At 41.1% G+C, this 26,227-nt stretch overlaps 1 protein-coding gene across 1 annotated transcript in view; it reads right to left on the bottom strand.

Moving 5' to 3' along the window:
* The window catches only part of TANC1 (tetratricopeptide repeat, ankyrin repeat and coiled-coil containing 1), a 331,867-nt gene that overhangs the window by 284,701 nt on the left and 20,939 nt on the right, over positions 1-26,227 (bottom strand). Inside the window, exon 2 of the mRNA XM_023730416.1 lies at positions 3,122-3,225. The gene's annotated coding sequence lies outside the window, so the exon portion shown is untranslated. The remainder of the gene's footprint in view (positions 1-3,121; positions 3,226-26,227) is intronic.

Genomic DNA, 26,227 nt, shown 5'->3' with positions numbered 1-26,227 from the left:
TTTCACCAAAAAAAAAAAAAAGGTCCTCAAGGTCGAGAAGGGAGAGTGTTGACATGTCATGGGGTTGTTAACCAATGTCATAAAACAATATGTGTGCTGACTGTTTAATGAGAAACTATTTATTCTGTAAACCTTCATCTAAAGTACAATAAAAAATTTTAAAAAAAAAGTTTGGAGACTATTGGGCTAAACAATAATGCTTTCTCATAATACACTTAATTGGCGCTCTATGGTCAATTCCTATTAACATGTTAAATTCTAGTTGTTTGGCTAATAAAATATTTTGTATTTATTAGGTGTTTAGATGGTAAAATAATGTTCTTATTACTAAAATCAGACCTCACTGTCAGCTTTCTTTCTGAGTAATATCTTCTCATTCAGGCCTACTCATAAAGACAGTCTCCATAGTTTAAAAAAAATTTTGTCTTTACTTCAGAATTAAAACTAATAAGCAATCAAAGATTGTTTAAAAAACAGATGACATTCAAGGCAAAATTTCAAACACATATAGTGCTTACAATGTGCAGGCACTATTCTAAGTTCTTTTGCATTTAATCTTCATAACACTATTATTATCCTAGTATTTCAATGGGGAAATTTACTTTCGTAAAACTCCAGCCATCTCTAAGACCATGGTAAATAAGGTTTTCAATAAACAGGTTCTGAAAGACAAACCTTTATTCACTGTGCCTTCCGATTTTTCCATCTACCTATTGTCAAGTAGGAACCCTGGTGGCACAGTGGTTAAGAGCTCAGCTGCTAACCAAAAGGTCGGCAGTTTGAATCCACAAGCCGCTCCCTGGAAACTCTATGGGGCAGTTCTACTCTATCCTATAGGGTAGCTATGAGTTGGAATCAACTCAATGACAACAGGTTCGGTTTTTGATTATTGTCAAGGAATCCTTGTTCTACCAGTTACTAACTGTGTGCCTTAGATTCCTTGTCTGCGCCAAGTTCACATATTAGAGCAGCTATTATATGCCAGGCACTGCTCTTGGCTAAAGGATATAGCAGTGAACAAAAGACAAAACCCTCCTCTCAAGGAGCCTATTAGGTAATACCTACAGAAGGCACCTGGCACAGAAGATAAGTGCTCCTTATAATGTTAGCCATTATTATTTCCCAAAACTAAGGGCTACTTTAGTCCCATTGTCACTATAAAGTAAATCCCATTTGCCTTACATTCTACTTAGCCGCTATCTGTTTTTTAGCTGGTAAAAAAGGACTGAAAAGGGGACAGTTAAATAATGATTAATCAGAATTTGGACCAGACAAGCATACACACACTCTCCCTCTCCTTGAAAAGAACTGTTGTCAAGCTCTATAGACCCAGCCAGCTACTGAGGGTAAAACATATCACAGCTAGGGAACAATGCTCTGCAAAGGACCTTTGATGGATAGCATCCTGCCCAGCTAGGGATCCTCCCAGGACTTTTCAATGATGCTGATGAAGGTCTATTTACACCTGGAGGTTATAGCTGATGAACTGCTGCTCGTCTGACAGCTGCAAAATTTAAGGGCAGTGCAACTTAATCCCTAATGATGACCGCCTCCAGGCTGCCCTTACAGGCCTGCCATGAGAACATCTTTTTATTTATTCAGAATTATTATATAATCACAGACCATGCTGTCCATGGTTACCGCTGCTACACTGAAAGCACTGCTCAAGCAGCCTGCCTTTCAGCACAGAGTATCAATCCACCAGCAGGAGAACAGAAGAATTCTACTGAATCCAAAGTAAACACATGAAGTAAAATGATAACAGGAACTCTCAAGAGAGCTAGCACTTGCCTTATAAGCAGCTTAGATCACTTCACAAACATCTCACTAAATCCAAATATCTGTGACAGGCCCACACCTCCACCCTGGGGGTAACATGCTACTGGCCACCACTGAAGACAGGGCATGCCTGGAGTTTTGGGTTACAACCACAAAAAATTTGTGAAATGCCAGGTAAAGCGTATTTCCTAATATATGTATTTCACACCATTCTGCTAAAATGAAAGAAAATCTGCAGCAAAATGTTTGCAATTTGCTGAGCATCTACAAAGCCAGGTACGTGGCCGTGATCTGACCTCACCCTTGGTATTTGCTCTGTCAGCATTAGAAAAATATTAAATCCTCCTCACTGCTTCCTCCTCCCCATATTTATGCACCTAAATTCAATATCAGGTTGCTGGCTTCAGACTCAGCCTGGCTCCCTTCAGGCAGTTCAACAACAGAACAAGAAAGATAAGAAAGGGGGTACAGGCTAAGCCCCATCTCTGCACTGCCCCTATTGGAGGAGCCCCTCCTCTCCATCTGGGAAGAATTTTCGGCAGATAAGACTTTAGATCATAGAGACCTCCCCCCTCCAACACACACACATACACATTGGGCCCTTATGCTTCTGTGTAAACCACAGTCCCTTTCTGAGACCAGATGAGTGTTAACTGGACTTTCTACCAGTTCCAACACAGCGCATGCCCACTTAGGACAGCCACTTCCATCCAACCTCTCATCCCTGTGGTCTTGATGCTCCCCCAACCCCCACTTTCATCTCCTCTTTAGGTATTTTGTCCATTCCTCAATCCTCCATCAACAACCCCTTCTCTCTCCCTCTCCACTACAGCTTCTAGAACCTTTCCTCCACTATTAAATTCCCTAGGGGTTAAGGGCAAGAGGGGCTTTGGAGTCAAAGGAATCTGGTTGAGTGCAGCCTCCACCATTTTCTGGATGTATAACTTTGGATTGCCTAATCTCTTAAACCTGAGATACCTCATCTGTACAACAGTGCTTACCTCATCTCTGAAAGTGAGGATTAAAGGAAAATACACATGAAGCACTTAGCAAAATCCCCAGCACACATTCAAATACTTCATAAGTACCCATTTTGACTGGGAAAATGTTTCATAAATGGTAACGATTATCATTCTCTCCCTTCACCACCTTTGGACAGGGGTTCTCTCCAGCTGGAGGCCTGGCTAAGGTAGGGCTCTGGCCCAGGTCCGTGCTTCCAGCAGCAAAGATCAGACATCTCCAGCCCATTTCTCTTCCAACATCATGCAAAAATTTATCCTCCTTTGAGGCTTTCCCTACTCAGTCATACTACCTCCTACCCCAGTTCTCAGCTGTCACTTACCTATTTTTGGAAAAGTCCCCTCATTCACCAAAAAGGAGGTAGGAGAGATTAGCGCACAATTTTCAGCCTTTTCTTCTGAGTCGTTCTTCCCCAGTAGTCAGCTCCTAAGAGAACAAGAACAGAGGGATTAAAGGAGGGGACTTGGACCACATGGATCATTTATTAGCTGTGTAACCTTGAGCAATTACTTAAACTCTCTGGCCTCAGTTTCTTCACCTATAAATAGGAATAGTAATGGTACCTATTCATGGGGTTGTACTTAAAGAGTCCAAAGCATTTACCGCAGGGCATTTCACATGTTGTTGTTGTCGTTGTTAGCTGCCATCAAGTTGGCCCCAACTCATGGCAACCCCATGTACAACACAGAGAAATGCTGCCTAGTCCTGTGCCATGTCCATGATTGGTTGCTAATTGAACCACTGTGATCCACAGGGTTTTCACTGGTTGCTTTTCTGAAGAAAATCACCAGGGTTTTCTTCCTAGTTTGTCTTAGTCTGGAAACTCCCAAAACTTGTTCAGCATCATAACATGCAAGCCTCCACTGAAACACAGGTGGTGGCTGCACAGGAGGTGCACTGGCCTAGAACCGAACCCAGTCTCCTGCACAGAAGGCAAGAATTCATCACTGAGCCACCACTGCCCTCTTGCCTAGCACACAGTCAGCACTTAATAAATGACAGCAGTTATTATCAATAGCATACGTTGATCCTCTAGCTTCTAATCCTTCGCTCTTCTTGCCTCTAGTAAACCATTTTCATGGCCACACCTGCAGTCAGAAGGCATAATCCTATGTTTTTGCTTAATGACCACACCCTTAATGACCACACCGTCCTCTTTCCAGCTCTCACGCACCCTCAGAACGCGGTACATCTTCTTTGAAGTCCCCTGCTGTGTACCATCCTTGATTTCCTAACAGCGTGGAACCCACCATTGATCATTCAACTTACTCCCCTGACAACATTCAATTCTCTGCAACCCTCTTCTTTTACCATACCGACTGGAATCAATACTACAGCTCAGCTTCTCCACACCTAAACCATGGGTCCAAAAGACCCGAGAAGTCGCACCACCACACAGAGAGATGCCACTACACCTGAACGTCTCTGACCCAGAAAGGCACTAAGCATCCTAGAAGAGCTCTCCCTAACTCCCCTCAGCAATCATTTCAAACTTCTGGCATTCTCCTTAACCTGGCCCTAACAAATGTCTTTTCCTCCTGCTTCACCCAGAAAACCAAAGACAAAGGGCTTGATATGCTCTCACCCCAACTTCCTGCCCCTATTCCTTACCTATCCACATGCAGCTCCTGAGCTTTTCCACTTCATTCCTATTCCAAATCAACCTTCCATTGGCCTTTCCTACAGCTCCCCTCCTGCCCTCCTCACTCCATCCATATTTAACCACTTAAGTTCCTGCACACACCACTCCACCACACAGTTTAGTTTCCTGCCTCAGCTCATGGGGCACCCCCCTGCCCAACCCATACTTCACTGGCTATTCCCTTGGGATGCAGCTCAAGAATCACCTCCTCCAGGAAGCCCCTCCTCACTCCCTCTACTGAGGCTTCTCTAACACCCTCTGTCAAATGCACTTTTGTGGGTCTCTCCCTGAGAACAGAAGCTGCATTATGCATCATGAATGCCCAGCATCAGCAGAGTGGTGTGCCAATAGTTGTTTAATAGATAAAAGGATGAGTACAGCAGACCCTGCTTCTACTCTGAAATGTTTTTAATACCAATTAAAGTCATAGCCAGCCACTTACATACGATACCGTATATTTTCTTCGTCTGATCAAGACTGAGAAACATCCCCTCCCCCTGCCTTCCCAGAACAAATCTTCCTTTGATGAAAGAAACAACCAGAAACAAAACTACTACTTCCTTCTCAACAAAAACAGAAAACCCAAAATAGCAAAGCAGTTTATGAAAAATATCCAGCTGACACTGGCTTAGGTAGGGATAAATCCAGTTGTCAGAGCTTAAGAAGAGAAAGGGAAGTTTATTTTGGATTGCTATTTATGGGAGGCAACAATATTCAAGTGCTAAACAAGAAAGCTGACCAAAATAAGTCTCAGGTGTATTTATTAGGCAAGGATGGAAGAGGAAACAGGTAACCCAGTGGAAATTTCCTTCCTTTGTCTAGTTTTACTTCTGATATGGCTACCAAACTACTTTCTCGATCCTAACTCAGGACAATTTTAATTTCTAGGAAGTAATTCTGAAGGGCCTTGGGAAGCTGCAGGTGGCACCTCAGGGGCCCATCTGTTTAAGGATGAAAGCTTGAAGCACACCATTACATCATGCTGACCTTCCTCAGCAACTTCCTATCTGACAAAATCTAGATGCTTGCTCTGTCAACAAGATATTTGTGTTTGTCCCCAGCCTTGGGCTTTGGTTCCTGATTAGTTTTAAAATCATTATGCACCCTAACTGAATAGGGCCACTGTTAGCAGCTGTAAGGTCCTCTTCCGGGCAAAGCTCCAAGTCTGTGGCCTTCAGGGAGTGATTTCTATCCTTTTTGCATAATTACACTCTCCCCTGATTGATGAGCTGATCAATCCTCCTACCTCCTCCAGAGATAAAGCCTCTCTCCTCCTGCTCTATTTATTTTCCCAGGGGAGCAGAGGGGAGGGAGGAATGGTGTGGTGAGGTTAGCCTTGGGCTCTCCCCCAAATAAACGCTCGGGCACTATGCAAGTCCAGCAGTTCAGTACCATCCCAGTACACACTCACCATCTCTTCCAGCCATCTTTCGAGCTGCACACACTGGTGAAAACAGTTTGAAGTATTGAAAACACTTGCCAGGGAAACACCTGTCATTTCCTGGATGCCCAGAGGCCCCCCAGAGCCCCAGAGCCCACCCACACAGACCCAGTTCTTCAGTCAAGCATGGTCACATAATCAGTCACATCTGTGATCACCTTGGAACGTGCCTACATTACCTACACCCTCTCCAACCTTCACCCTCCTCTATGCTGAACAGGAGTCACTGGGTGGTGCAATCAGTGAACACGCTCAGCTGTTAAATGAAACGCTAGAGGTTTGAGTCCCCCCAGAGGCTCCTCGAAATAAAGGCCTGGCAATCTACTTCCAAAATATCAGCCATTGCAAACACTATGAAGCACGGTTCTACTCTGACACACATAAGGTTGTCATGAGCCAGAGTCGACTCAATGGCAACTGGTTTTTTCTACACTGAACAGGGCACAAACACACATTACTAACTGTGAAGTGCCTGGTAGATACTAGACAACAAACCTGGCAGAGAATGTAGAAATTACATTTTTAAACATTTTTTTTTTTTTTAGTGGGGTTGGGAGGAGTGGCATGCACTGATGTTTGCAATTTTGAAGTAACTTTAAAAAAAAAATAAGATGGATTGGTGAGTAGATATGTAATAAAGCAAAGATCACAAAATCTTAAATTACAGATTCTAGGTGGTAGGTAAGTGGGTTTCACTGTAGAATTCTTTCAACTTATCTCTATGTTTGAGAGTTTACATAATAAAATGTTGGAAAAAGTTTTGTGTGCAGTTGGAAAAAAAAATCAATTAGAATTCGAATTTGACCAATTTTTCCACTAATATCCTTTTTTCTATTCCAGGATCAAAACCCAGTATACCACATTGCATTTAGTTGTTATATGTCCTTAGTCGCCTCTGGATTGACAATTTCTCATTCTTTCCTTGTTTTTCATGGCCTTGACAGCTATAAGTAGTATAAGGAGTATAGGTCAGGTATTTCTCAGAATGTCCCTCAATTTGAGTTTGTCGAATGTTTTTGCTCATGGTTAGACTGTGGTTATGGATTTTGGGGGAGAAAACAACAGAAGTAAAGCATATAAGGGTCATGCTATCAACATGACTTATCACTGAGAGTGTGTAGCTTGATCACTTGGGTAAGGTAGTATCTGACAGGTTTCTCCACCGTAAATTTACTGGTTTTCCCCCTTTCTGTACTCTATTTGTTAGCAACAAGTCACGAAATCCAGCCCAGACTCAAGAGAAGGGATTATGCCCTGAAGGAGGAAGTATCTACATAAATTATTTAGAATTCTTCTATAAAGATTTGTCTTTTCTCCCTTTATAACCCACCTACTGCCATCCAGTCAATTCTGATTCATAGAGACCCTATGGGACAGAGTAGAACTGCCCAATAGGGTTTCCAAGGCTGTAAATCTTTATGGAAGCAGACTGCCACATCTTTCTCCCACGGAGTGGCTGGTGGGTTCAAACTAATGACCTTTCGGTTAGCAACTGAGCGCTTTAACAACTGCACCACCTAGGCTCCTTTTTCTCCATGTATAGACTTATGTATACTTGTTTTACAGTTTGGGTTATAATCCTGTACTACGTTATTTTGTTGCTCAAATTATTTCAGCCTAGGTCATTTGGAGCTCTTTGAAGTTGGCTCCTTTGTCCTTTTGACAAGCCACAGCCTTTCTTTTTTGAGCACTTTCTTATTTTCTGGCAATACAAGTTGCTCCAGCCCTATAATTACCCATAGTAGCCCTAGTTCTTTTCATTGAAGAATGGTGTTTAGAAACCAAGTTCTGGGTGTGTGTTCATGACTACTTAGGTGTCACTGCTTCTAAGCCCTCTTAGAGGAAAAATCTAGGAAATACAGTCATGTATCACTTAACGTCTACGATACGTTCTGTGAAATAGGATATAACGTGATTTGATGTGCAAACAGCATATTATATACTTAGCAAAGCTATACGGGATAACTTTTGTTTCACTTCCAAATCAATACTTCTCCTTTGCCTCTTGCTGCTGCTAGCATTAGCATGGGTTTGGCTGCATTTGGGGGCCATGAGGCACTTCACGGTAATATTTTTGAAAGATAATTAAACAGAGAGATAACGTGCAATACACCAGATTGGATGTTGCTGCCTACAGGTCAAAGCATACACTAATATACAGCAAACTTTTTATTTGTAAGTAGGGAAAGTTCACATTAAAATAATAAAAGTACAGTGCATACATAAGCCAGTAACATAGGGGTTTATTGTGACTATCAAGACATATGTGTTATAGGTTATATATGTACTGTACCATTATATGCCTGGCAGCGCAATCACTTTGTATACAAGAGGCATAAGACACACGTTTTGTGCAGGAAGCAGTTACGTCCCTAAGTTCCCATTCTCAAATCTGGATTTCTGAACTCTGTTATAACCTTATGGGAACAAAGGCGTACATGTGGTCGGACGCTGGCCGAACAGACATTATGCGGTACATGATTATACATGTATGTATACTATCCCTTGTATATACATATACCTAATTCATACTATGTCTCGGACTCTAATCCAGTACCATGTGGCTCATCCTAGCCTTCCTCTCTTGCTTATTTGTAACATCCCTCTCCAATGTTGAGAAACCTGGCTCCCACCATCCACCATCCATTTACTTATTTGCTCGACCCCTGTATACATGTAAAGCGGCTTCAGAACTATTAACCCATACCCCGATGAGAAAGAACTTTTCCAACTACAGTTCAGTTTACGTACAGTCTTTCTGTCTTTAGCCTTACTGTTTCTAGTCAAAACACCGTTTTACAAAGTTACTTAAGTCCACTCCTTTTTTTCCCCCACCCTCTTCAATGAGGTTGTAATACATTTGTAATGCAGGTACAGTCTTTTGTCACAGTCTGCATTCCACCCTGGGCCTCACCCGTAGCCCACCCCTCACCGTGTCCTCAGTTGTTTTGTTTTAAATCTTGTATACCTTAAAGCTATTTACTCCCTGCCATCAATTCTGACTCATAGTGACTCTATAGGACATAGTAGAACTGTCCCATAGGGTTTCCAAGGCTGAAATCTTTACAGAATCAAACTACCACACCTTTCTCCTGCAGAGTGGTTGGTGGGTTTGAACTGCCCAGCTTTCAGTTAGCAGCTGAGTGCTTTAACCACTGCACCACCAGAACTCCTTCTAAAGTTATTTGGTGCCTATCTTATCTAAATAAATACTTATTTAATTATCTGACATCACTTTCTATTGGTATACATGCTTTGTTTTATCCTTTGAACTATAATACATATTTCTTTTTTAAAAATTGTACTTTAGATGAAGGTTTACAGAACAAACTAGTTTCTCATTAAACAATTAGTACACATATCGTTTTGTGACATTGGTTACCAACCTTACAACATGTCAACACTCTCCTCTTCTCAACCCTGGGTTCTCTATTACCTGCTTTCCTGTCTCCTCCTGCCTTCTAGTCCTTGCCCCTGGGCTGGTGTGCCCCTTTAGTCTTGTGTTTGTTTTATGGGCCTAATCTTTGGCTGAAGGGTGAACCTCAGGAGTGACTTTATTCCTGAGCAAAAGGGTAGCTGGGAGCCATACTCTCAGGGTCTCTCCAGTCTCTGTCAGGCCAGTAAGTCTGGTCTTGTTTTGTGAGTTAGAATTTTGTTCTACAATTTTCTCCAGCTCTGTCCGGGCCCCACTATTGTGATCCCTGTCAGAGCAGTCAGTAGTGGTAGCCAGGAACCATCTAGTTGTGCAGAACTCAGTCTGGTGGAAGCTGAGGTAGTTGTGGTCCATTAGACCTCTGGACTAATGTTTCCCTTGAATCTTTGGTTTTCTTCATTCTCCCTTGCTCCAAACGAGGTTAGACCAGTGGAGTATCTTAGATGGCTACTCACAAGCTTTTAAGACCCCAGATGCTACTCACCAAAGTAGAATGTAGAACATTTTTTTTATAAACTATGTTATGCCAATTGAGCCAGATGTTCCCCGAGCCCATGGTCCCCACAGCCCTCATCCCAGCAATTTGGTCCCTCAGGGAGTCTGGATGTGTCTATGGAGCTTCCATGACCTTGCCTTGGACAAGTTGTGCTGGCTTCTGGAGTAACGTGTATTGTCTTACTCTTCACCAAAGTTACCACTTATCTATTGTCTATTTGGTGTTTTCTCATCCCCCACCCCCCATTCCTCTCCCTTGTAGCCATTAAAGATTGTTTCTTTTTGTGTATAAACCTTTTTCATGAGTTTTTATAGTAGTGGTCTCATACAATATTTGTCCTTTTGTGATTCACTTATTTCACTCAGCATTAATGCCCTCCAGATTCATCCATGTTGTGATATTCTTCACAGATTCATCATTGTTCTTTATCGTTGCATAGTACTCCATTGTGTGTACATACCAGTCTGTTTACCCATTCATCTGTTGGTGGGCATCTAGGATTTTTCTCTTTTTGCTATTGTGAACAATGCTGCAATGAACATGGGTGTGCATATGTCTATTCGTGTGATGGCTCTTATTTCTCCAGGATATATTCCTAGGAGCGGGATTGCTGGATCGTATGGTATTTCTACTTCTAGCTTTCTAAGGAAGCGCCATATAGTTTTCCAAAATGGTTGTACCATTTTGCATTCCCACCAGCCTCTCCAACACTTGCTATTTTGTTTTTTTTTTTAACTATAATATGCATTTCTGAGTGTACCTCACTGCATTTAGCACAGTCCTAGACCACAGTAATTATTCAGATACTAATAAAATGAACAGAGTCTGTTAATGTCACTGAAAAATACATGCAGAAATAGTTGAACTGGAGAATGTTTTGTTGCATATATTTTCAGCACAATTTAAAAAAAAATGACTCTGAAAATTTATTCAAAGAAACTACTACTATAGTAGGCTGATTTTAACAGTGTGATTACTGGAAGTCTTCAATAAAACTCCAAAAAGAGAACGTTCATTGCAGGGTTATTTGAAATCTAACACTAAATAGTTGAGAAAATTATGTTACACCTACAGGCTGGAATATGAATTACGTGCAATCATTAGAAATCATTTGTTGAAGAATACTTACTGATATGAAATAATATACATCATATATATGTGTGTGCATAGGTAAGTAAAATAGCAAGTTATACAACAAAAATTACAGTCTATCATTTAACATCTATTACACGTTTGTATGTCTGTGAAAAGACAATAAAGGGTATATGCGAAAAGTTATTTTTTTATTAAAATTAAAGAAGATTTAATTAAAATTAAAGAAGATACCTTACAGAGGATTCTTCAAAGACATAAAATGGTGGATCTTGCATCTAGAACTGAGCCTGGTAGGAAATGCAAAGAAAAGAGCAAAAAATATGGTTGATGGATGCCCTTGGGTGAGACTAATGTATAAAAGGAAAGGACAGTGGGTGCCTGCGCTAATATATGTAGTAAAGACAGAAGTGCAAGCATGAGATCAAAAGCTGTCTGGGGAAGCAACCTGAGAAATGCGAGGCTTGGATGGAGCCTTAAAGGGCAGGTAAGGTTTAAACTGAGGGAGGGAGGAGTAAAGGAGGCAACGAGACCAGAGACAAGTATTAATAAGATCGCTGGTTCGCCACAAGGCTCTCACTAATCCACCCAAAAAAACCCAAAGAAAGTTTTAAAAAATGTCAGCCAACACGGGAGTCTGGGTTTAAAGTGTCCCGCCCTCTGGCAATACGCTTGGTAGGAGTGGATTATCTAATGGGATCTGGTTAGCCTCCAAAAGATTCAACAACACTCAAGTGGTTGATAACAGGAGCCTGCCTCTGGGTTTTCAAAGATTTAACATTTTTACATTGGAATTTACACTTTACCCCAACCAAAAAAAAAAAACAAAAAGAGGGGCTTTTTAAGAGAATAACACAAATAAACACAAGGTAACCATCATTACATTAAAAAAGTTCAATGGCTCTAATGACCAACTCTCAGCTACAAATAACTTTGAACACACAACAGATTGCACACATGTGTAAATACAAAAAGAGCTGTAGGACAACCTTACTTAACACAGTGGCAGCATACACCCAGGGAATCCCCATCTCAACTCTAAGAGCTTTAGGAGGAACTAGTATTTGCAGGATATTTAACTAGACAAGGTAGTCAGTGATTTATACACATTATCTCATTTAATCCTCACAACTAGCAAACTTAAATTCACATTCAGCCCTGTCCAGCTCTAATTCCAGTTAGAGTGGTTTCATATTTTTCAACAAAGTCCAAAGCAAACTAAAACATACCATTAGTACCACTGGTTAAAAAGGAAGAAAAAAAAAATCTGATCAGTTCTTTTCAAAATAGCAGGTATTTTACCACATAACTAACATATGTTGCCAAAATTTTAACTAAATATCTAAAGCATATTCATGTTCTAATGCAGCAAATTTGCTAGTGATTTAGCAAAAATTTTACAAAGCCCACAAATAAATTAATTTAATTACAAGTTGTAGGTTAAAAAAAAATGGAGGGAATCATTGCAAATCTAAAACATAAAAAAACTCAACTTTTTTGTAATACGAAGTTCTCAAATTGAGACACAGACATCTGGGTTGATTTTTTTTTCATCCTCAAAAGGAATTAATCTAGTTAGTATTTAAAATATACTACCTTCTTTCTCTATCCCTTTCTATTCCATGCTCCCTTCCCACTTACCCTGCCCCCACAAAAAAAGAGATTCTGCTTCTACAATTCATTGCAAAACAATTCTATTCTGTGATCTATAAACCATAATACAAACAGCTTAGGACCCATTGATACTTTTATTTTCTGTTGTCCTGAGACAGAAATCCCTCTGGAAAGTTAAAAGTAGATCCATGAAGTGGAACAGAGATACTTCGCCCAACCGACCTGAAAAGTTTTCCCTATTAAAAGGATTTAATTTTTTAAGTACTCTTTAAATGATCTGGAGGAATACTGTCAAGTACTATAGATGTTTGCAGTATCACTGTCAGACCTCAGCACATTCATTCACACAGTAGTAACTCAAGTGCTATCTGTTATTGAGTAAAGGGGGGCGGGGATGCAAATGGTTAATGTGCTCAGCTGCTAACACAAAGGTTGGAGGTTCCAGTTCACTCAGAGGCACAGAAGAAAAGACCTGGTGATCTACTTCCAGAAGGTCACAACTAGTGAAAGCCCTATGGAATACAGTTCTACTCTGACACACATGGGGTCACCTTGAGTCAAAATCAACTCCACAACATCTGGTTTTGTTAAAAAAGCAATTCAGGACAAAAGACAATGTCTCTTTTTCAGACAAACCAGAAGATGACTTTAGAAAAACTTTTTTTAAAAAAAAAAAAAAATGTTTTTTAAGAAGAAAATTTAAGAGTTAAAATTTAGAGGTGGAGAGGAAGGAAATACCTTTACTTTTATTTATTTATTTTTATGAGCAATGGAAGATGTTTTATGTTTTTTTCCAAAATGGATTATAAGAGTAATACATAAATAATGTGGTAAAACAAAAAATAATGAATTTTTTTTTAATTTTAAAAACAGGGAAAATCACTCAATCCTACCACCAAAAGATCTTCCAGACATTTTTCTATGCACATATAACATTTAAATGGGCTGAATGGACTGGACAGCACACAACAAGCTTAGAACCTGGCTTATAGTAGACCCTTAAATGTACGTAATACATACCTTGAAAAAGTAAAGAATAAATGTGATCACACCATATATACTGTTCTATAACCTGCTTTATTTCAACTTAATAGTAGATGGAAGACATCTTACCATGTGTCTTAGTCATCTAGCACTGCTATAACAGAAATATCACAAGTGGATGGCTTTAACAAAGAGAAATTTATTCTCTCACAGTCTAGTAGGCTACAAGTCCAAACTCAAGGCATGAGCTCTAGGGGAAGCCTTTCTCTTTCTGCTGGCTCTGGAGGAAGGCCCTTGTCATCAATCTTCCCCTGGTGGAGGAGCTTCCAGGCACAGGGATCCTGGGTCCAAAGGACACCTGTGCTCCCAGTGCTGCTTTCTTGATGGTATGAAGTCCCCAACTCTCTACTCCGGTGCTGCTTTCTTGGTGGTACGAAGTCCCCAACTCTCTGCTCACTTCTCTTTCCTTCTATCTCTTGTAAGATAAAAGCTGGTGCAGGCCACACCCCAGGGAAACTCCCTTTACATTGAATCAGAGATGTGACCTTAGTAAGGGTGTTACAATCCCACTCTAATCCTCTTTAACATAAAATTACAATCACAAAATGGAGGACAACCACACAATACTGGGAATCATGGCCTAACCAAGTTGACACATATTTTTGAGGGACACAATTCAATCCATGACATCATGTTGCTCCATTTAAGTGCTCCTCTCACCCTTTACAAAGCTGCCTAGTAGTCCATGGTATGAGTGAACAGTTTTTCACCAAAGCTCCTTTTGAGAAGAATATATGTTTTTCCCACTTTTTTGCTATTAAACAATTCTGCAATGAATATCCATGTATTATAACTTTGCACATTTGTACAACTATCTCCTTAGCCTAACTTTCTAAGAACATCCATTGCTGTCGAGTCAATTCTGACTCACAGTGACCCTGCAGGACAGAGTAGAACTGCCCTACAGGGTTTTCAAGGCTGTCATCTTAATGGAAGCTGACTGCCACATCTTTCTCCCATGAAGCGGCTGGTGGATTCGAACTGCAGACCTTTTGGGTTAACAGCTGAGCACTTAACCACTGAGCCACCAGGCCTCCTTTTAAGGAACAGCCACTACTTCAAAAAAATACTTCTTGAGTCTTTTCCCTGTGCCCTGCACTCTGGTTACAAAGAGGCCATCCCAGCCCCAACGATCTAGGAAGAGATGAGCATCAACACAGAAAATCCACGTAGTAACCGAGCTCAAGAGCATGAGGTACTAGTGAAGGCCAGGGGACCATGGTTAAACAAATCGTGATGTTCCACAAAATGCCAGCTATTTAAAAAGATAAGGTGAACAACTACACAGTGCCTATGAAAATGCATGAAATCATATTAAATAGGAAAGCTTCTAGTCTCAACTCTATTTTTTTAAAAGGCATATGCAAAGACTGGGCGAAAATAAAAGTAGTAATGGTTGTTGCATTAAACAAATAATATTATTCTTTATTTCTGCTTTTCCAAACTTTATAGAGAATCATTTAACATTTATAATTCTTAAAATACTTTAATTGCTATGAAAGCACAGATGGAGGAGTGATTAATTCTGACTGAAATAATGTATGTGAAAGTGGGAAACTCTAAAGCCCTACATGAATGGCATTATTGTCAGAACATGAGATAATCTAGCATCTGCATAATATCATTACAGTGCAGGAGCACAAGTTATTTTTATGCCTTGCCACTTGGTTTCTGGCTCACCTGATAATGTACAACCTTAGTCATTTTTTACAGTATTTTCATTTTTTTAAATACATACATACATATGGGGAAATGTCCCAACAGTATAAAATAGTCTGAAGTGAAACCCAAGATTTTCTTCTATCCCAGACCCCATATCCCTCTCAAACACAATTTCCATCAGTAATTTCTTATATATACTTCCAAAGATATTCTATGCATATATAGTATACAAGCCCTCTGAACATAAATGGATGCATTCTGTATATAATTACGTAGCCTGAGGGTTTTTTTTTTTTTAATCTAATAATATTCCTCACAAATTTTTCCTCAAGAGCACATATAAACTTACCTCATTCTTTTAGCATCTGCAAATCATATTATATGGGTAGCACTATAATTTCCTTAATCAGACCATACACTACAAAAAACTTGTGACACTGCTATTAAAGATATTTATATAATTACTTCTCCTTATATTTTTTATTTTCCATCCTAGCAAATTCCATCTCTTTTGTATTTTAACTGAAAATTTATATACAAGTATCCCAGGGCTTCGAACTGGTTCTAAATGGGTCAGTCATGGCCAACGGAAACAAGGCAGGGCTTTGAACCGGTTCAAAGTGGGTCAATCGTGACCTCGGAAACAAGGGCAGCATAGGTGTTGCACAGCAACCAAATCTCTTGTGCACTGGCTTTTGACTCAAGTAGGAGATAGGCAGCAGAGTCCCGCTCAAAGATAGTGGCCAACTGCCCGATTTTGAATGTGTGTCACTCTCCACAGTCTTGCTCTCCACAGTCCTGTTAATAATCCAATCTTCCGCATCAGGAAACTTTCAGGAGCCTGATGCAGGAGACTGGATCATTAGCAGGACTGTGGAGACTGACACACATTCAAAGCTGCACGGTTGGCTGCCATCTTTGAAGGAGGTACCACAGCCTGTTTCCCACTCAGGTCAACAGCCGATGCACAAGAGATTTCATTGCTACGCAAACTGTACGTTGCCCTTGTTTCCCTTGGCCACGCCTGAACAGCTTCAAACTGGTTCGAAGCCCTGCCTTATTTCCATAGCCATGACTGAACCGTTAGAATCAGTCCGCAGCCCTGAAGTATCCTTAACATTATCTGTAACTATACATTTTAATTCCTAAACTCACTAAACTACCTCTGAACTCCAGCCCTGACTTTTCTTCCTTGAGCTTCACAAGCCAATGCCAACATGCAACTGACTGCTGAACTCTACATGGACTCCCACAGGCACCTCAATATCACATGTCCCAAACTCCTTATCTTCCCAGAGGGAAAAAACCTTAACTTTACTCCTGTATTCCTTTTCTCTGTATCTGGCACCACCCTTCACAATTATGCAGGCCGAAATCTTGAACATTATCCTAGACTTTTCCTTCTTCTCCCCTCTCCCACACCTTATCAATTGCTACTGATTTTGCCTTTTAATATTTCTCTATCCCTCCTATTCCTGTCCCAACCTCAAGCCATCATCTCCTATCTTAACCACAGAATAGTCTTCTAACCAGTTTCTCATCCCTCCAGGCCTACCCTAAATCCACCAGGACCCTACAGCAGCCACGCTGAAGCGCAAATGTGACCATGTCCTGTCCTACTTAAAACCTCTCAGTTTCCCTATCATCTACGGAATCAAGTCTAAGTTCTTCAGCAAGGTACACAAGTCCCATCAGTAAACCCACATGTACCAAGCTCCTGGGGCTCATTTCCCAGTATTTTCTGCTCTACTCCAGGCAAACATAGACTGGGTATACCAGTTGCTCAGGAGTCAACTGCAATTCATGGTGATCCCACGTGTCAGAGTAGAGCTGTGGTCCGTAGGGTCTTCTTTTCTTTTTGTTTTTTTAAATTGTGCATTAGGTGAAAGTTTACAGAGCCAGTTTCCCTTTCCATAGTTTGTACATAAAGTGTTCCATGACATTGGTTTCATTCCCCACAGTGTGTCAGCACTCTCCCCATTTCCATCCTAGGTTTCCTGTCTCCTTTAATCCTGATTTTCTACCCCTTACTGCCATCTCGTCTTTGTTTTTGGGCAAATGTTGCCCTTTTGATCTCGTATAATTGATTGCTCTAAGGAACACATTCCTCTTGGGTATTATTGTTTATTTTATGGGCTTGTCTATGGTTTGGCTGAAAGGTGGTCTCTGGGAATGGCTTCAGTTCCAGTTCAGAAGGGTGCATAGTCTCAGGGGTTCCACAGGGTTTCCAATGGCTGATTTTTCGGAAGTAAATCGCCAAGGCCTTTCTTCCGAGGCACCTCTGGTGGACTCAAACCTCCAACCTTTCTGTTAGCAGCCAAGTGCATTAACCATTTACACCACCTAAGGACAATAATTCTACACACTCCACCCAGTTGCTAATGCCATTCCTTTGGCTGCAACCCATCCTACCTTGCTTTGCTTAGCTAATTTTTACTCATCCTTCAAGAGGTGGCTTAGGCATTAGCTCCTCCCAGAAACAATCTTCCAACCCTCTGGGCAGAGGAAATGCTCCTGTCTTGGAAGTCCTAGCACTTAACCTCTTCAGGATGAATTTGTGTATATATGTCAGCCTTGCCTGCTAGATTTTAAGTTCCTCCAGGACAGAAACCACATCTTATTCATCTCTGTAATTGCCAGAGTTTAGGACAAAGCCTGGCACATTAAATATATTTAACACCTATTGAATCAAACTGAGATAAATAAGAAGAAAACTTCTGAAAACCTATCATATGCCAAATGCTATTCTAGATGTACTGTACAAACATTATTTCATTTTACCCTGAGTAAAATGATCCCATTGTAACGATGAAGAAACTGAGGCCCGGAAGTTAAGAAACTTGTCCAAGGACACAGAGCAGAGATGAAATTTGAAACAAAGTCTACTTTCCTCCAGAATCACTAGTCTTTCCATTAGGCTGTTCACATGGATGTTTTGATGCTGAAAGTTAATTGAGGAGGTCAAATATGAAGTTCACAGACATCTTCATAATTATCATGGATAATCTAAGGATACTGTAGTCCTCAAAAAAATATCAGTAAAAAAGTGATCTAGAATGTAAGCTTAAAATGGCAGAAAATTTAAAAAGATGTTAAAATAAGCAAATCATGCAAATGGCATCGACAAATATGCATTTAGCATACCCCAACAGTCTTTTAGCGGCCACTCAAAATAAAGAGGACAAGCAGTCTTAAGCAGCTGCAAAATCCCTGCTTAATTTTTATTTAATTAAAATTAATTAATTTTTAATTCCACCGGTTTTCTTTCCTTGTTAACACTGTCAGTTATGTCCCAAGTTTCTCTCCCACCCCTCAACTCTATAGCATCTAGAGTCCCCATAGCATCCTATGAAATAGACCTTGGGCCAGCACCCCTAAGGGATTTAAAAGCTGATCAATTCTGGACACAGACATCCAGGAAACATGTGTGGTTCCCTACTGGGGGGCCTACCACTAAGCAAGGGGTGAGACAGAAGGGCAGCACAACCAGAGTAAGGTACTAGGATCTTATTAACTTGTAGGAAACCTAGGGTGAGGTGTGTAACCTCATTTACAAAACGGGCAGAGTAAGAATATCTGCTCCCTTTGAAAGTACTTAAATGAATTAAACGAGACAATTTAAGAACAAACACAGAGCCTGACACAGAGTAAGAGCTCAACTGACATCTGTAAACCAACAAGCAAACCAGAAAGGAGCAAACTTCCTCCTGTCCCCTCCCATCAGGATGGGGCCTAAAGAAAAGGAGGCTGGGAAAATTGTGTAATTGAGATAGGAAGTGTGATGGCATTTAGCAAAGGTGGGAAAACAAGAGGAAGTCACTCCTCCCTCCCACACATCAGAAAAATTAACTGATCAGCAGCAAGCAGTTAATGAACCCAAACCTTGTTCACAAGAGACAAAGAAGCAAAAATCATGCCAAGGGTAACCAGACACCAACAAAAAAGATCTCTAGGCTGAAAACTAAAACCAGAAAAACCTTTCTCTACTACTATCAACCACAACCAAACAAGAATGCATCCCAAATCTGCAGAGAACATGGAATAAATTAGGTAATAGTTGTAAAGAAACACATGCAGTCAGCCCTAAACACAATGCTTAGCAGAATAAACAGGCACTGAATGTGTTGGGGGGCAATGGTGGTTCAGTGGTAGAATCACTGACTTCTATGCAGGAGACTGGGGTTCGACTCCCAGTCAACATATCTCATGTGTGCAGCCACCACCCATCTGTCAGTGGAGGCTTGCGTGCTGCTATGATGCTGAAGAGGTTTCAGCGGAGCTTCTAGACTAAGACAGGTCTGGCAATCTACTTCCAAAAATCTGCCAATGAAAACCCTAAGGAACACAATGGTCCATCCACAATCAATCATGGGAATGGTGCAGAACGGGGCAGCGTTTTCTTCCCTTGTACATGCGGTAGCCATGAGTCAGGACAGACTCACAGCAACTAACAACAGCAACAATGTAGAATGAGGCAGTGGGGCCAGGACTCGCCCTCCCTCTTAAGATTAAGCGAACGTTGCTAGGTCCAGGTCTAGATGTTTTGACCTTATGTCATTCAGTTCCCAAAATAACCTTCAAAAAGTACCTGCATTCCAGATTCACAGTAAACAAGCTCAAGGAGGCTGGGAACTCCCCCAGGGTCACACAGCTACAAAGAGGCTGAGTTGGGACCTGAACCTAGTCTGTCTGCCTTCAAAGCCTCCACTCACCAAGAAAGGACACACTGACAGAGAGGAGGGGGAGAGGGATCTAGGCTGGGGTCATGACTAATTACAAGCAAACGGCCTAGTAACAGGCTGATCTGGTTTAAAGCACAAATTCCAAAGTGTTGCGAACTTTTCCTTGGCTTTTTAATCTGTGACAACCTAGGCCATTCCTAGGCAAACCAAGAACTCCTCCTTCTGCCATGACCCATGACCCATGACCCACAACCCCCCCCCCCCCGCAACCTGCCTTTTTTAAATTGTATTGTGCTTTAGGTGACACGACTACTTTTTTGGGCAAAAAAAAAAACTACTTAGAATCTAATTTCCCTGGAAATCTCGACAAAAGTCCACTTAAAAGGCCAAAACAAAACTAATTGTGAGAGCTTGTGGTTTTTGAGTGTTCACCCAAGTAACAAAAAAGCATCCTTGACAGAATTAAATATGAACGTATATAAATGCTTAAAAACAAGCAATTTTCCTACGTGTTGGTGTTCACCCGAAATTCATGTCGATGAGCCACCAAAACACTTAAGCCAGTGTTTCTCAAAAGCAGGAGCCTGTGCAACCCACTGACCTCAGACTCCACCCAGGAGGTAGTTATAAATAAACGCAGACTCTCAAACCCAACTCAGACCTGCTGAAACACCACCTGGGGGCAGAGCCTGGAAGTCTGCCTTCTGAATAAGTTGTTGCTGCTGCTGTTAGCTGCCTCTGCTGCTGAATCACCCCCCCCACTCACAGCAATCCTATGCAAAACGTAAGGAAATGCTGTCTTGTTCTGCGCCATCCCCATGATCAGTTGTGGATCAGATCACTGTGATCCATAGAGTTTTCACTGGCTAACCAGGCCTTTTTTCCTAGTCTTTCTTAGTCTGGAAGCTCCATGAAACCTATTCAGCATCACAGCACCACACAAGCCACCATTACCCATCCCCTCTGATAAATGGAATTTTAATTGGTGGAATCTAGATTTCTGGGTTCCATGAAGGATGAGGATGAGGCGACCAACCCAAGCCATCGCCCTGAGATGATCTTTTTAATCTTGAGCTTTGAGAAAACTGGTTTCCTAATCTCACCTTGAAGTCAAACAAGTAGTAAAAACCGTTCTGCCTTAGGCATTGTGCTCTTTAAAAGAATTATCTATGTGCAGTCAAGTCAGTTTCAAGAAAAAGAAAATCCCAGGGTCAGATGAGAAGCTGTGTTTTAGGGTAAACTGTTATTATGTAAACACTGTTGTGGCCCCGTTTCCATGGCAATGTTGATACGATGGAGTATAAGAACCTTTTGAAAGTCTCTCATCTTTGGAACATTTTGACTCCCTAGTTGAAATGTTACCCTGATTTGCAAACTGTACATTAAATAAGCTTCAAATCAATTTATATTATTGGCTTAATATGATTTTTATTTTAACACCTCCTACAAGTCCTAAGGACCCCTGGTGGCTCAGTGGTTAACAGCTTGGCTGCTAACCAAAAGGTCAGCAGTTTGAATTCACCAGCCGCTCCTTGGAAAACTTACGGGGCAGTTCAACCCCATCTTATAGGGTCACTATGAATAAGAACCAACTGATGGCACATAACAAGTCCTAAACTGCATGCCTACCCAGAGGTAAATTACAGTCTTAAAGGAGTTTCTACAGTGAGGCTGGAATGCTACTTCCACAACCAAATCTCCAACTGCCTGTTGGCCATTTCCAATCGGATATCCCAGACCAAACCAAAATCAAAGCAGTTGCCGTCGACTCTATTCTGACTCACTCCAACTCCATGTGTTTCAGAGTATAACTATGCATAGAGTTTTCATGGCTGTGACCTTTTAGAAGCAGATCACCAGGTTTTTCTTCAAAGGTGCCTCTGGGTTGGTTCAAACCACCGATCTTTTGGCTAGTAGCCCAGCACTTAACCATTTGTGCTACCTAGGGACTCCTACTCCTGGATAACCCAGAGGGGGCCACAAACTCATATGCTCCAAGCCCTGCCCCTCCCCTTCTGACAGGGATCTCTACATTATCGTCCATACTCTGCTGCCAAGCCTGGAAACTACCCCTTGTACTCTACATTCAGTCAACTGCCAAATATTCCCTTTCTGTTCTGGAACATAAAACACAGAAGACACTTTCGTTATTTCCCAGGTGCACCCTTCATGTTGTCATTCCCTCTGTTCTAAAGTTACAGTGCCACAGGACAGTCAACCTGGGTTCAAATCCCGCTGTCCTGGTAACTTTGAGTCTGTTTCCTCATTTGCAAAATGAGGATGACAAGAAAAAGGAGATGTGACAATAGAACCAGAGGTTAGAATGAAGTGCTTTGAAGATGTAGGAAGGGGGCATAAGCCAAGGCATGCAGGCAGCCTCTAGAAGCTGGAAAAGGGTAAGGAAACGAATTTTCCCCTAGTACCTCCAGAAAGAATGCAGCCCTGCCAACATCTTCAGTGTAAGGCTCCTGACCTCCAGAACTGTAAGATTATAAATCTGTGTTGTTTTAGCCACTAAGTTTGTGGTAATTTGTTATAACAACAATAGGCAACTAATACAAATATCTTCATGAGTATGGCTTTTCGGTTCAACTGTATTATTTTTAGCATAAATCCCTAAGAGTAGGATTACAAGGTCACGGCTATTACCAAAAGCAAACCAAACCCGTTGCCGTCAAGTGAATTCCGACTCATAGCAACCCTATGGATGGAGGAGAACTGACCCCATAGAGTTTCCAAGGAGCACCTGGTGAATTTGAACTGCCGAACTTTTGGTTAGCAGCCATAGCACTTAACCACTATGCCATCAGGGTTTCTGTGGCTATTATTACATTTTAATTTATTGCTTTCCAAAGGGTGTTTACCAGTTGTCAATACTACTAGCAGAGTAACCTGGAAAGCAAGGACCATCATTAAACTTTTTTTAAAAGATAATTCAGTATGTTTAAAAATATAACCCGTCACTTCATTTGTATTTTTTTTACCAGTGGGAATGAATGTATTTCCATTAGTTTATTTACCACATGGATTTCCATATTTATGAATTATCTAGCTATATCCTTTGCATCTTTTTATTTATTGGTTTTATTGTTTATTCAAATAGGATAACAGAAACAGAATTGACTTTCAATGCTGAAAAAACATTCTTCCACAGATCTGATGGAGATTTAATGCTATTTTATACTAGTATTTTTACAAGTTGGTTCTTAAACCTACCTTACTGAATTTAAATAAAAAAAATTGGTAATGGTAAAAACAATAATGAGGATGACAACACCACCTTATGAAAAGGTGAAAAGGTTTTTATGAAGATTACATGAGCTAATGCACCTACATGTATAACAAAAGCTATTCAACTGAGTAGTTCTCTTCCTCCCACTCACTCAGGCCTCAAACATCATCTCTCACCTGACCTACTTCAAAAGTCTCCTAACAGAGCCCTGCAGCCCATCTGTCTCCACACAGCAGTCTCTTCTGCACACCACCGCTGCCAAAGCTTGTCTCCAATACATAGATCTGATTACATCATCGCCCTGCTTGAAAACCTCTGACAGCTATCACTGGTTCCAGGACCAAGACCATACTTCTTAGCCTGGCATGCAAGGCCCTTCACAATCTGGCTCCCTCCTCCCTGCCACTGTATCCAAATGCCAAGCTGTGATTGTTCCAGTAACAATACCCCAAACATGGCATGTATTTTCATGCCTCTCAGCCTCTGCTCATCGTGCTCCCTTCTAGAAAGCCCCCTCACCCCCTTCTCCATCTGGCAAAGTCCTACACATCCTCTTCAGTGAAGCCTTCCCCAACCACCAAATACTCCTCCTCCCCGCCCCCTTCCTTCTCCACACTCCCACTGCACGTGTGTCTCCCTAACACCTCCATGTGCTCGTATGTGCACTTGTCTCCTCCGATTGAGGGATGCCTTGAGAGACACAGAACTGGGCCTCGACGGAAGGGCACAATGACAGTCCTCAAAAAATATTTGTTGAAAGCTAAACACAGAATTACCATATGACCCAGCAATTCCACTCCTAGCTATATAACCAAAAGAATTGAAATCACATAAGTTGTATTTGAATATTCAAAACATCATTTATTCATGATAGCCAAAAAGTGGAAACAACTCAAGTGTCCATCAGCTGATGAATTAATAAAACGTTGTTGTTGTCAGGTGCCATCGAGTCAGTTCCAATTCACAGCGACCCCATGTACAATAGAACAAAACACTGCCTGGTTCTGCACCATGCTCGTAATCGTTGCTATGTTTGAGCCCATTGTTGGAGCCCCTGTGTCAGTCCATCTCATCGAGGGTCTTCCTCTTTTTCACTGACCTTCTACCTTACCAAGCATGAAGTGCTTCTCCAGGGACTGGTTTTTCTTGATAACATGTCCAAAGTATGTGAGATGAAGTCTCGCCATCCTCGCTTCTAAGGAGCACTCTGGCTGTATTTCTTCCAAGACAGACTTGTTTGTTCTTCTGGCAGTCCATGATATATTCAATATTCTTTGCCAACACCATAATTCAAAGGCATCAATTCTTCTTCAATCTTCCGTATTCATTATTCACCCCATGCATATGAGGTGACTTGAAAATACCTTGGGTCCGATGCACCTTAGTCCTCAAGGTGACATCTTTGCTTTTTAAAATTTTAAAGAAGTCTTTTGCAGCAGATTTGCCCAATACAATATATCCTTTGATTTCCTGACTGCTGCTTCCATAGGTGTTGATTGTGGATCCAAGTAAAATGAAATCCTTGACAACTTCTATCTTTCCTCCATTTATCACGATGTTGCTTATTGGTCTAGTTGGGAGGATTTTTGTTTTCTTTATGTTGAGGTGTAATCCATACTGAGGACTGTGGTCTTTGATCTTCATCAGTAAGTGCTTCAAGTCTTCTTCACTTTTAGCAAGAAGGTTGTGTCATCTGCATATCTCGGGTTATTAATGAGTCTTCCACCAATCTTGATGCAGTGTTCCGTAGTCCAGCTTCTCGGATTATTTGCTCAGCATACACATTGAATAAGTATGGTGAAAGGATACAACCCTGACACACACCTTTCCTGATTTTAAACCACACAGTGGTTTAAATAAATAAAATATGCCATATCCATAGATTTTAAATATTATTCAGCCATAAAAAGGAATGACATACTGATACATGCTACAACATGGATGAACCTTGAAAACATTATGCTAAGCAAAACAAGCCATATACAAAAGGACAAATGTTGTATGATTCTACTGATATGAATAATCTAAAATAAGCAACTTCACAGACCCAGAAAGTTGATCAGAGGTTACTAGGGACTGGAAATGGAGCCCTGGTAGCACAACAGTTAAGCTAACTGGAAAGGTTGGCGGTTAGAACCCACCCAGCAGCTCCTCGGGAGAAAGACCTGGCAATCTGCTTCTGTAAACATTACAGCCAAAGAAATCCTATAGGACAGTTGTACTCTGTCACATAGGGTCTCTATGAGTCAAAAATTGACCTGATGGCAGGTAACAACAACAACAGGAACTAGGGGGAGGGGAAATGAGGAGTTACGGTTTAAGGGGTACTGAGTTTCTATTAAGAAGCCCTGGTGGCACGGGAGAAAGATGTGGCAGTCTGATTCCATAAAGATTTCAGCCTTGGGAACCCTATCAGGTAGTTCTACTCTGTCCTGTAGGGTTGATATCAGTCTGAATCACCCTCAAGGGCAATGGGTTTGGAGTTCCTATTCGGGGTAATGAAAAAAATCTTAGAAATAGAGAACGGTATGGTTTTACAAAATTGTAAATGTAATTAATGCCACTGAATTGTACACTTAAAAAGGTTAAAACAGCAAACTCTATGCTATATTTTACCACAATAAAAAGACTTTTAAGGTAACCACAAAGAAAGTTAACAAACCTACTCATCAAAATAAAGAAGAAAAATATAAAGTCTCAGTAAAAACAAAAGAAATGAAAAAAAAAATCCACAAAGAAAAGGGGAGTAAGAGGAACAAAACTGGAGGACATTATGGTGAATGAAATAAGTCAATCACAAAAGGACAAATATTGTATGAGACATCTACCGTATAACTCACGTAAAAGTTTACACACAAAAGGAAACAATCTTTTTTGGTTACAAGGGATGGGGGGGTAACTAAATAGATAAGTGGTAACTTTGGTGAATGGTGAGACAGTACACATTACTGGGGAAGCCGGCACAACTTGTACAAGGAAAGGTTATGGAAGCTCCACAGACACTTCCAAACTCCCCGAGGAACTGAATTGCTGGGCAGAGGGCTGTGGGGACCATGGTCTCGGGGAACATCTAGCTCAATTGGCATAACA

This window comes from Trichechus manatus, unplaced genomic scaffold (genome assembly GCF_000243295.1).
Source record: "Trichechus manatus latirostris isolate Lorelei unplaced genomic scaffold, TriManLat1.0 scaffold00036, whole genome shotgun sequence".
Taxonomy (NCBI): Eukaryota; Metazoa; Chordata; class Mammalia; order Sirenia; family Trichechidae; genus Trichechus; species Trichechus manatus.
The sequence above is the reverse complement of the archived record's forward strand: the minus strand, read 5'-3'. Positions and strand labels throughout refer to the sequence as shown.